This window comes from Carassius gibelio, chromosome B19 (genome assembly GCF_023724105.1).
Source record: "Carassius gibelio isolate Cgi1373 ecotype wild population from Czech Republic chromosome B19, carGib1.2-hapl.c, whole genome shotgun sequence".
Taxonomy (NCBI): Eukaryota; Metazoa; Chordata; class Actinopteri; order Cypriniformes; family Cyprinidae; genus Carassius; species Carassius gibelio.
In genome coordinates this window covers 4,430,895-4,443,018 of record NC_068414.1, presented here as the reverse complement: position 1 = coordinate 4,443,018, position 12,124 = coordinate 4,430,895, and the positions used below count along the sequence as shown (strand labels likewise).

Here is a 12,124-nt window from a genome sequence, read left to right as displayed (position 1 = left end):
TCCCCTTGTCAGACGAAACCAGTAGATCAGCTCCAGGCTGCAGGAATGTCAGACTGTGCAGAAGAATCATCTGTTTCCTGTGGACTTGTCCAGGTGGTCTTTACAGGGGATTTGTATCTGCGGCTCATCTAGTTGTCACGGTCTCCGCTGTGTTTCTGGGCCATAGAGGTCCTTTCTAGGTGTTGATCCACCATCTTCTCTGGATACGGACTGGATCCGGGTGACTGAAGCGGATACAGACTGGATCTGGTGGCTACGGTGAACTCGGAATAAGGGATTTCTTTAAAAGACTTTTTTTTTCATATAAGATTTTATCCAACTTTTCAGATAGAGGCATGAGAAAGAGATTGCCTTGATTGGGCTTTTGGTTATTATAGGCACTCTCTGCGTTTGACCACTTCGTGTTTATTTAGCCGGATGGGAAGGCAGCGCTTTCTTGTACGTGACGGGATGCAAATTCTTGAAGGCTCTCTTTAGTGACGGGTCCAAACAAAGATCTCATCTGCTCCTCTAGCCCTATCGGCGACTCGTGCACTTCGAGCCTTCTTAGTGACGGCGCAAGTTGCTGACTGCGTTGGTGGTATAGTGGTGAGCATAGCTGCCTTCCAAGCAGTTGGAGAGAGCAGTGCGCATGTCCTTTGGCTCGGGCTGACGTCGAAGCAGAACTCCCTCTGTGACCTGTGCCTCCACCCAAAACTTTTGGATGGAATAATTTCGGATGGACCCATCATTAGCTGAAGTCGCATAACACTTGCAACACTACCCATAGCAGGGGTCATTGTTTGGACTCTTTTTTTTTTTTTTTTTTAATTGCGCTTTAAACAAAAGGTATTGTGTCAATGCAACTGAACAACATTTATTAGGAACACAGTGCGTCAATAAAGCTACTGACTTCCGCCTGCGTTGGTGGTATAGTGGTGAGCATAGCTGCCTTCTAAGCAGTTGACCCGGGTTCGATTCCCGGCCAACGCATGTCCTTTGGCTCGGGCTGACGTCGAAGCAGAACTCCTTCTGTGACCTGCGACTCCAACCAAACATTTTGGATGGATCATTCGGAAGACGAAAAGAACCAGCTCTCCACGTCGGGGAATCGAACCCCGGTCTTCCGCGTGACAGGCGGAGATACTGTCCACTATACTAACGAGGAGCCGTGCATGCTGCAGTTTCCCCCCCAACTGACGGCACTGCACTGACATAACTAAACAATGCATGGCTTCTTCTGACGCAGACCCAGCCCTAGCACCGTAAAATTTCTGATGGACCCATCATTAGCTGAAGTCGCATAACACTTGGAACACTACCCGTAGCAGGGGTCATTGTTTGGACTCTTTTTTTTTTTTTTTTTTTTTTAAATTGCGCTTTAAACAAAAAGTATCGCGTCAATGCAACTGAACAACATTAATTAGGAACACAGTGCGTCAAAAAGCAAAATGACAGTTAAAGGCATTTCGTTATTGAACTCTTTGATGACATCATTCAGCTAAGTTCAGTTTAAATAGTATCTGTGCAATAATTTGCAATCAAGTCAACGATATCGCTGTACATGAAGTGTCCCCAGCTCCGCCTGCCAGAAGCGACAGAGGGAAGAAACCAAAACTCGATCGGTGAAAGGACGGAGAAAAAACCCGGTGAGAAACCAGGCTCAGTCGGGGAGACAGTTCTCCCCTTGTCAGACGAAACCAGCAGATCAGCTCCAGGCTGCAGGAATGTCAGACTGTGCAGAAGAATCATCTGTTTCCTGTGGTCTTGTCCAGGTGGTCTTTACAGGGGATTTGTATCTGCGGCTCATCTAGTTGTCACGGTCTCCGCTGTGTTTCTGGGCCATAGAGGTCCTTTCTAGGTGTTGATCCACCATCTTCTCTGGATACGGACTGGATCCGAGTGACTGAAGCGGATACAGACTGGATCTGGTGGCTACGGTGACCTCGGAATAAGGGATTTCTTTAAAAGACTTTTTTTTTCATATAAGATTTTATCCAACTTTTCAGATAGAGGCATGAGAAAGAGATTGCCTTGATTGGGCTTTTGGTTATTGGTGGACAGAGAGGACTTTTTTGAGTTTTACTCCTCCCTTTTGGAGTAGGGGGGGGGGTGCTGACGAAACACATGTGGGCAGGCATTGTCACCCTTGATGACCCTTGGCGAGCGTAGTAGTTTAACAGAGGCAGCGCACAGGCCCGAGGGTTTGGAGACACAGCTCGAGTTTCTCTTCATTGTCGCATAAATCTTTCGCCTTTTACTAAAGATTTCCGTGGAGGGGAACTTTTGAGAGTGACCTGTATTTTTGGGTGCTCTGCTCACAGCAGAGCTACATCGAAATGTCAAGAGCAGAATCAGTTTGACCCTCCGACAGCATGCTGCGAGAGGGCTTGCCACTGGTCGTCGTCTGAATAGGCACTCTCTGCGTTTGACCACTTCGTGTTTATTTAGCCGGATGGGAAGGCAGCGCTTTCTTGTACGTGACGGGATGCAAATTCTTGAAGGCTCTCTTTAGTGACGGGTCCAAACAAAGATCTCATCTGCTCCTCTAGCCCTATCGGCGACTCGTGCACTTCGAGCCTTCTTAGTGACGGCGCAAGTTGCCGACTGCTGACTGCGTTGGTGGTATAGTGGTGAGCATAGCTGCCTTCCAAGCAGTTGACCCCGGATTCGATTCCCGGCCAACGCATATGCTTTGGCTCGGGCTGACGTCGAAGCAGAACTCCCTCTGTGTTTGGACTCTTCTTTTTTTTTTTTTTTTTTAATTGCGCTTTAAACAAAAAGTATTGCGTCAATGCAACTGAACAACATTAATTAGGAACACAGTGCGTCAAAAAGCAAAATGACAGTTAAAGGCATTTCGTTATTGAACTCTTTGATGACATCATTCAGCTAAGTTCAGTTTAAATAGTATCTGTGCAATAATTTGCAATCAAGTCAACGATATCGCTGTACATGAAGTGTCCCCAGCTCCGCCTGCCAGAAGCGACAGAGGGAAGAAACCAAAACTCGATCGGTGAAAGGATGGAGAAAAAACCCGGTGAGAAACCAGGCTCAGTCGGGGAGACAGTTCTCCCCTTGTCAGACGAAACCAGCAGATCAGCTCCAGGCTGCAGGAATGTCAGACTGTGCAGAAGAATCATCTGTTTCCTGTGGTCTTGTCCAGGTGGTCTTTACAGGGGATTTGTATCTGCGGCTCATCTAGTTGTCACGGTCTCCGCTGTGTTTCTGGGCCATAGAGGTCCTTTCTAGGTGTTGATCCACCATCTTCTCTGGATACGGACTGGATCCGAGTGACTGAAGCGGATACAGACTGGATCTGGTGGCTACGGTGACCTCGGAATAAGGGATTTCTTTAAAAGACTTTTTTTTTCATATAAGATTTTATCCAACTTTTCAGATAGAGGCATGAGAAAGAGATTGCCTTGATTGGGCTTTTGGTTATTGGTGGACAGAGAGGACTTTTTTGAGTTTTACTCCTCCCTTTTGGAGTAGGGGGGGGGGTGCTGACGAAACACATGTGGGCAGGCATTGTCACCCTTGATGACCCTTGGCGAGCGTAGTAGTTTAACAGAGGCACCGCACAGGCCCGAGGGTTTGGAGACACAGCTCGAGTTTCTCTTCATTGTCGCATAAATCTTTCGCCTTTTACTAAAGATTTCCGTGGAGGGGAACTTTTGAGAGTGACCTGTATTTTTGGGTGCTCTGCTCACAGCAGAGCTACATCGAAATGTCAAGAGCAGAATCAGTTTGACCCTCCGACAGCATGCTGCGAGAGGGCTTGCCACTGGTCGTCGTCTGAATAGGCACTCTCTGCGTTTGACCACTTCGTGTTTATTTAGCCGGATGGGAAGGCAGCGCTTTCTTGTACGTGACGGGATGCAAATTCTTGAAGGCTCTCTTTAGTGACGGGTCCAAACAAAGATCTCATCTGCTCCTCTAGCCCTATCGGCGACTCGTGCACTTCGAGCCTTCTTAGTGACGGCGCAAGTTGCTGACTGCTGACTGCGTTGGTGGTATAGTGGTGAGCATAGCTGCCTTCCAAGCAGTTGACCCCGGATTCGATTCCCGGCCAACGCATATGCTTTGGCTCGGGCTGACGTCGAAGCAGAACTCCCTCTGTGTTTGGACTCTTCTTTTTTTTTTTTTTTTTTAATTGCGCTTTAAACAAAAAGTATTGCGTCAATGCAACTGAACAACATTAATTAGGAACACAGTGCGTCAAAAAGCAAAATGACAGTTAAAGGCATTTCGTTATTGAACTCTTTGATGACATCATTCAGCTAAGTTCAGTTTAAATAGTATCTGTGCAATAATTTGCAATCAAGTCAACGATATCGCTGTACATGAAGTGTCCCCAGCTCCGCCTGCCAGAAGCGACAGAGGGAAGAAACCAAAACTCGATCGGTGAAAGGATGGAGAAAAAACCCGGTGAGAAACCAGGCTCAGTCGGGGAGACAGTTCTCCCCTTGTCAGACGAAACCAGTAGATCAGCTCCAGGCTGCAGGAATGTCAGACTGTGCAGAAGAATCATCTGTTTCCTGTGGTCTTGTCCAGGTGGTCTTTACAGGGGATTTGTATCTGCGGCTCATCTAGTTGTCACGGTCTCCGCTGTGTTTCTGGGCCATAGAGGTCCTTTCTAGGTGTTGATCCACCATCTTCTCTGGATACGGACTGGATCCGATTGACTGAAGCGGATACAGACTGGATCTGGTGGCTACGGTGACCTCGGAATAAGGGATTTCTTTAAAAGACTTTTTTTTTCATATAAGATTTTATCCAACTTTTCAGATAGAGGCATGAGAAAGAGATTGCCTTGATTGGGCTTTTGGTTATTGGTGGACAGAGAGGACTTTTTTGAGTTTTACTCCTCCCTTTTGGAGTAGGGGGGGGGGGGTGCTGACGAAACACATGTGGGCAGGCATTGTCACCCTTGATGACCCTTGGCGAGCGTAGTAGTTTAACAGAGGCAGCGCACAGGCCCGAGGGTTTGGAGACACAGCTCGAGTTTCTCTTCATTGTCGCATAAATCTTTCGCCTTTTACTAAAGATTTCCGTGGAGGGGAACTTTTGAGAGTGACCTGTATTTTTGGGTGCTCTGCTCACAGCAGAGCTACATCGAAATGTCAAGAGCAGAATCAGTTTGATCCTCCGACAGCATGCTGCGAGAGGGCTTGCCACTGGTCGTCGTCTGAATAGGCACTCTCTGCGTTTGACCACTTCGTGTTTATTTAGCCGGATGGGAAGGCAGCGCTTTCTTGTACGTGACGGGATGCAAATTCTTGAAGGCTCTCTTTAGTGACGGGTCCAAACAAAGATCTCATCTGCTCCTCTAGCCCTATCGGCGACTCGTGCACTTCGAGCCTTCTTAGTGACGGCGCAAGTTGCTGACTGCTGACTGCGTTGGTGGTATAGTGGTGAGCATAGCTGCCTTCCAAGCAGTTGACCCCGGATTCGATTCCCGGCCAACGCATATGCTTTGGCTCGGGCTGACGTCGAAGCAGAACTCCCTCTGTGTTTGGACTCTTCTTTTTTTTTTTTTTTTTAATTGCGCTTTAAACAAAAAGTATTGCGTCAATGCAACTGAACAACATTAATTAGGAACACAGTGCGTCAAAAAGCAAAATGACAGTTAAAGGCATTTCGTTATTGAACTCTTTGATGACATCATTCAGCTAAGTTCAGTTTAAATAGTATCTGTGCAATAATTTGCAATCAAGTCAACGATATCGCTGTACATGAAGTGTCCCCAGCTCCGCCTGCCAGAAGCGACAGAGGGAAGAAACCAAAACTCGATCGGTGAAAGGATGGAGTAAAACCCGGTGAGAAACCAGGCTCAGTCGGGGAGACAGTTCTCCCCTTGTCAGACGAAACCAGTAGATCAGCTCCAGGCTGCAGGAATGTCAGACTGTGCAGAAGAATCATCTGTTTCCTGTGGTCTTGTCCAGGTGGTCTTTACAGGGGATTTGTATCTGCGGCTCATCTAGTTGTCACGGTCTCCTCTGTGTTTCTGGGCCATAGAGGTCCTTTCTAGGTGTTGATCCACCATCTTCTCTGGATACGGACTGGATCCGATTGACTGAAGCGGATACAGACTGGATCTGGTGGCTACGGTGACCTCGGAATAAGGGATTTCTTTAAAAGACTTTTTTTTTCATATAAGATTTTATCCAACTTTTCAGATAGAGGCATGAGAAAGAGATTGCCTTGATTGGACTTTTGGTTATTGGTGGACCGAGAGGACTTTTTTGAGTTTTACTCCTCCCTTTTGGAGTGGGGGGGGGGGGGGGGGGGGGGTGCTGACGAAACACATGTGGGCAGGCATTGTCACCCTTGATGACCCTTGGCGAGCGTAGTAGTTTAACAGAGGCAGCGCACAGGCCCGAGGGTTTGGAGACACAGCTCGAGTTTCTCTTCATTGTCGCATACATCTTTCGCCTTTTACTAAAGATTTCCGTGGAGGGGAACTTTTGCGAGTGACCTGTATTTTTGGGTGCTCTGCTCACAGCAGAGCTACATCGAAATGTCAAGAGCAGAATCAGTTTGACCGTCCGGCAGCATGCTGCGAGAGGGCTTGCCACTGGTCATCGTCTGAATAGGCACTCTCTGCGTTTGACCACTTCGTGTTTATTTAGCCGGATGGGAAGGCAGCGCTTTCTTGTACGTGACGGGATGCAAATTCTTGAAGGCTCTCTTTAGTGACGGGTCCAAACAAAGATCTCATCTGCTCCTCTAGCCCTATCGGCGACTCGTGCACTTCGAGCCTTCTTAGTGACGGCGCAAGTTGCTGACTGCTGACTGCGTTGGTGGTATAGTGGTGAGCATAGCTGCCTTCCAAGCAGTTGACCCGGATTCGATTCCCGGCCAACGCATGTCCTTTGGCTCGGGCTGACGTCGAAGCAGAACTCCCTCTGTGACCTGTGCCTCCACCCAAAACTTTTGGATGGAATAATTTCGGATGGACCCATCATTAGCTGAAGTCGCATAACACTTGCAACACTACCCGTAGCAGGGGTCATTGTTTGGACTCTTTTTTTTTTTTTTTTTTTTAAATTGCGCTTTAAACAAAAAGTATTGTGTCAATGCAACTGAACAACATTAATTAGGAACACAGTGCGTCAAAAAGCAAAATGACAGTTAAAGGCATTTCGTTATTGAACTCTTTGATGACATCATTCAGCTAAGTTCAGTTTAAATAGTATCTGTGCAATAATTTGCAATCAAGTCAACGATATCGCTGTACATGAAGTGTCCCCAGCTCCGCCTGCCAGAAGCGACAGAGGGAAGAAACCAAAACTCGATCGGTGAAAGGATGGAGAAAAAACCCGGTGAGAAACCAGGCTCAGTCGGGGAGACAGTTCTCCCCTTGTCAGACGAAACCAGTAGATCAGCTCCAGGCTGCAGGAATGTCAGACTGTGCAGAAGAATCATCTGTTTCCTGTGGTCTTGTCCAGGTGGTCTTTAAAGGGGATTTGTATCTGCGGCTCATCTAGTTGTCACGGTCTCCGCTGTGTTTCTGGGCCATAGAGGTCCTTTCTAGGTGTTGATCCACCATCTTCTCTGGATACGGACTGGATCCGATTGACTGAAGCGGATACAGACTGGATCTGGTGGCTACGGTGACCTCGGAATAAGGGATTTCTTTAAAATACTTTTTTTTTCATATAAGATTTTATCCAACTTTTCAGATAGAGGCATGAGAAAGAGATTGCCTTGATTGGGCTTTTGGTTATTGGTGGACCGAGAGGACTTTTTTGAGTTTTACTCCTCCCTTTTGGAGTGGGGGGGGGGGGGTGCTGATGAAACACATGTGGGCAGGCATTGTCACCCTTGATGACCCTTGGCGAGCGTAGTAGTTTAACAGAGGCAGCGCACAGGCCCGAGGGTTTGGAGACACAGCTCGAGTTTCTCTTCATTGTCGCATAAATCTTTCGCCTTTTACTAAAGATTTCCGTGGAGGGGAACTTTTGCGAGTGACCTGTATTTTTGGGTGCTCTGCTCACAGCAGAGCTACATCGAAATGTCAAGAGCAGAATCAGTTTGCTGCGAGAGGGCTTGCCACTGGTCAACGTCTGAATAGGCACTCTCTGCGTTTGACCACTTCGTGTTTATTTAGCTGGATGGGAAGGCAGCGCTTTCTTGTACGTGACGGGATGCAAATTCTTGAAGGCTCTCTTTAGTGACGGGTCCAAACAAAGATCTCATCTGCTCCTCTAGCCCTATCGGCGACTCGTGCACTTCGAGCCTTCTTAGTGACGGCGCAAGTTGCTGACTGCTGACTGCGTTGGTGGTATAGTGGTGAGCATAGCTGCCTTCCAAGCAGTTGACCCGGATTCGATTCCCGGCCAACGCATGTCCTTTGGCTCGGGCTGACGTCGAAGCAGAACTCCCTCTGTGACCTGTGCCTCCACCCAAAACTTTTGGATGGAATAATTTCGGATGGACCCATCATTAGCTGAAGTCGCATAACACTTGCAACACTACCCGTAGCAGGGGTCATTGTTTGGACTCTTTTTTTTTTTCTTTTTTTTTTATTGCGCTTTAAACAAAAAGTATTGTGTCAATGCAACTGAACAACATTTATTAGGAACACAGTGCGTCAAAAAGCAAAATGACAGTTAAAGGCATTTCGTTATTGAACTCTTTGATGACATCATTCAGCTAAGTTCAGTTTAAATAGTATCTGTGCAATAATTTGCAATCAAGTCAACGATATCGCTGTACATGAAGTGTCCCCAGCTCCGCCTGCCAGAAGCGACAGAGGCAAGAAACCAAAACTCGATCGGTGAAAGGATGGAGAAAAAACCCGGTGAGAAACCAGGCTCAGTCGGGGAGACAGTTCTCCCCTTGTCAGACGAAACAGGTAGATCAGCTCCAGGCTGCAGGAATGTCAGACTGTGCAGAAGAATCATCTGTTTCCTGTGGTCTTGTCCAGTTGGTCTTTACAGGGGATTTGTATCTGCGGCTCATCTAGTTGTCACGGTCTCCGCTGTGTTTCTGGGCCATAGAGGTCCTTTCTAGGTGTTGATCCACCATCTTCTCTGGATACGGACTGGATTTGGGTGACTGAAGCGGATACAGACTGGATCTGGTGGCTACGGTGACCTCGGAATAAGGGATTTCTTTAAAAGACTTTTTTTTTCATATAAGATTTTATCCAACTTTTCAGATAGAGGCATGAGAAAGAGATTGCCTTGATTGGGCTTTTGGTTATTGGTGGACCGAGAGGACTTTTTTGAGTTTTACTCCTCCCTTTTGGAGTAGGGGGGGGGGGGGGGTGCTGACGAAACACATGTGGGCAGGCATTGTCACCCTTGATGACCCTTGGCGAGCGTAGTAGTTTAACAGAGGCAGCGCACAGGCCCGAGGGTTTGGAGACACAACTCGAGTTTCTCTTCATTGTCGCATAAATCTTTCGCCTTTTACTAAAGATTTCCGTGGAGGGGAACTTTTGCGAGTGACCTGTATTTTTGGGTGCTCTGCTCACAGCAGAGCTACATCGAAATGTCAAGAGCAGAATCAGTTTGACCGTCCGGCAGCATGCTGCGAGAGGGCTTGCCACTGGTCATCGTCTGAATAGGCACTCTCTGCGTTTGACCACTTCGTGTTTATTTAGCCGGAAGGGAAGGCAGCGCTTTCTTGTACGTGACGGGACGCAAATTCTTGAAGGCTCTCTTTAGTGACGGGTCCAAACAAAGATCTCATCTGCTCCTCTTGCCCTATCGGCGACTCGTGCACTTCGAGCCTTCTTAGTGACGGCGCAAGTTGCTGACTGCTGACTGCGTTGGTGGTATAGTGGTGAGCATAGCTGCCTTCCAAGCAGTTGACCCGGATTCGATTCCCGGCCAACGCATGTCCTTTGGCTCGGGCTGACGTCGAAGCAGAACTCCCTCTGTGACCTGTGCCTCCACCCAAAACTTTTGGATGGAATAATTTCGGATGGACCCATCATTAGCTGAAGTCGCATAACACTTGCAACACTACCCGTAGCAGGGGTCATTGTTTGGACTCTTTTTTTTTTTCTTTTTTTTTTATTGCGCTTTAAACAAAAAGTATTGTTTCAATGCAACTGAACAACATTTATTAGGAACACAGTGCGTCAAAAAGCAAAATGACAGTTAAAGGCATTTCGTTATTGAACTCTTTGATGACATCATTCAGCTAAGTTCAGTTTAAATAGTATCTGTGCAATAATTTGCAATCAAGTCAACGATATCGCTGTACATGAAGTGTCCCCAGCTCCGCCTGCCAGAAGCGACAGAGGCAAGAAACCAAAACTCGATCGGTGAAAGGATGGAGAAAAAACCCGGTGAGAAACCAGGCTCAGTCGGGGAGACAGTTCTCCCCTTGTCAGACGAAACAGGTAGATCAGCTCCAGGCTGCAGGAATGTCAGACTGTGCAGAAGAATCATCTGTTTCCTGTGGTCTTGTCCAGTTGGTCTTTACAGGGGATTTGTATCTGCGGCTCATCTAGTTGTCACGGTCTCCGCTGTGTTTCTGGGCCATAGAGGTCCTTTCTAGGTGTTGATCCACCATCTTCTCTGGATACGGACTGGATCCGGGTGACTGAAGCGGATACAGACTGGATCTGGTGGCTACGGTGACCTCGGAATAAGGGATTTCTTTAAAAGACTTTTTTTTTCATATAAGATTTTATCCAACTTTTCAGATAGAGGCATGAGAAAGAGATTGCCTTGATTGGGCTTTTGGTTATTATAGGCACTCTCTGCGTTTGACCACTTCGTGTTTATTTAGCCGGATGGGAAGGCAGCGCTTTCTTGTACGTGACGGGATGCAAATTCTTGAAGGCTCTCTTTAGTGACGGGTCCAAACAAAGATCTCATCTGCTCCTCTAGCCCTATCGGCGACTCGTGCACTTCGAGCCTTCTTAGTGACGGCGCAAGTTGCTGACTGCTGACTGCGTTGGTGGTATAGTGGTGAGCATAGCTGCCTTCCAAGCAGTTGACCCCGGATTCGATTCCCGGCCAACGCATATGCTTTGGCTCGGGCTGACGTCGAAGCAGAACTCCCTCTGTGTTTGGACTCTTCTTTTTTTTTTTTTTTTTTTAATTGCGCTTTAATAAAAAAGTATTGTGTCAATGCAACTGAACAACATTTATTAGGAACACAGTGCGTCAATAAAGCTACTTACTTCCGCCTGCGTTGGTGGTATAGTGGTGAGCATAGCTGCCTTCCAAGCAGTTGACCCGGGTTCGATTCCCGGCCAACGCATGTCCAAACATTTTGGATGGATCTTCCGCGTGACAGGCGGAGATACGGTCCACTATACTAACGAGGAGCCGTGCATGCTGCCGTTTCCCCCCCAACTGACGGCACTGCACTGACATAACTAAACAATGCATGGCTTCTTCTGACGCAGACCCAGCCCTAGCACCGTAAAATTTCTGATGGACCCATCATTAGCTGAAGTCGCATAACACTTGGAACACTACCCGTAGCAGGGGTCATTGTTTGGACTCTTTTTTTTTTTTTTTTTTTTAAATTGCGCTTTAAACAAAAAGTATTGCGTCAATGCAACTGAACAACATTAATTAGGAACATAGTGCGTCAAAAAGCAAAATGACAGTTAAAGGCATTTCGTTATTGAACTCTTTGATGACATCATTCAGCTAAGTTCAGTTTAAATAGTATCTGTGCAATAATTTGCAATCAAGTCAACGATATCGCTGTACATGAAGTGTCCCCAGCTCCGCCTGCCAGATGCGACAGAGGGAAGAAACCAAAACTCGATCGGTGAAAAGATGGAGAAAAAACCCGGTGAGAAACCAGGCTCAGTCGGGGAGACAGTTCTCCCCTTGTCAGACGAAACCAGTAGATCAGCTCCAGGCTGCAGGAATGTCAGACTGTGCAGAAGAATCATCTGTTTCCTGTGGTCTTGTCTAGGTGGTCTTTACAGGGGATTTGTATCTGCGGCTCATCTAGTTGTCACGGTCTCCGCTGTGTTTCTGGGCCATAGAGGTCCTTTCTAGGTGTTGATCCACCATCTTCTCTGGATACGGACTGGATCCGGGTGACTGAAGCGGATACAGACTGGATTTGGTGGCTACGGTGACCTCGGAATAAGGGATTTCTTTAAAAGACTTTTTTTTTCATATAAGATTTTATCCAACTTTTCAGATAGAGG

At 47.2% G+C, this 12,124-nt stretch overlaps 7 non-coding genes across 7 annotated transcripts; all 7 read left to right on the top strand.

Annotated features, from left to right (window-relative positions):
- Positions 1 to 900: 900 nt before the first annotated feature.
- Positions 901 to 972, top strand: trnar-ucu (transfer RNA arginine (anticodon UCU)). The gene has a single exon. It is a non-coding gene; the product is annotated as a tRNA-Arg (tRNA).
- Positions 973 to 2,194: 1,222 nt separating this feature from the next.
- Positions 2,195 to 2,310, top strand: LOC127980047 (U5 spliceosomal RNA). Its single transcript, XR_008159088.1, has one exon. It is a non-coding gene; the product is annotated as a U5 spliceosomal RNA (small nuclear RNA).
- Positions 2,311 to 3,585: 1,275 nt separating this feature from the next.
- LOC127980046 (U5 spliceosomal RNA) lies at positions 3,586 to 3,701 on the top strand. Its single transcript, XR_008159087.1, has one exon. It is a non-coding gene; the product is annotated as a U5 spliceosomal RNA (small nuclear RNA).
- Positions 3,702 to 4,978: 1,277 nt separating this feature from the next.
- LOC127980045 (U5 spliceosomal RNA) lies at positions 4,979 to 5,094 on the top strand. Its single transcript, XR_008159086.1, has one exon. It is a non-coding gene; the product is annotated as a U5 spliceosomal RNA (small nuclear RNA).
- A 1,285-nt stretch (positions 5,095 to 6,379) lies between these two features.
- On the top strand, positions 6,380 to 6,494 carry LOC127981039 (U5 spliceosomal RNA). The gene has a single exon (XR_008160032.1). It is a non-coding gene; the product is annotated as a U5 spliceosomal RNA (small nuclear RNA).
- Positions 6,495 to 7,876: 1,382 nt separating this feature from the next.
- On the top strand, positions 7,877 to 7,991 carry LOC127980651 (U5 spliceosomal RNA). The gene has a single exon (XR_008159665.1). It is a non-coding gene; the product is annotated as a U5 spliceosomal RNA (small nuclear RNA).
- Positions 7,992 to 9,359: 1,368 nt separating this feature from the next.
- On the top strand, positions 9,360 to 9,475 carry LOC127979978 (U5 spliceosomal RNA). Its single transcript, XR_008159021.1, has one exon. It is a non-coding gene; the product is annotated as a U5 spliceosomal RNA (small nuclear RNA).
- The last annotated feature ends 2,649 nt before the right edge of the window (positions 9,476 to 12,124 follow it).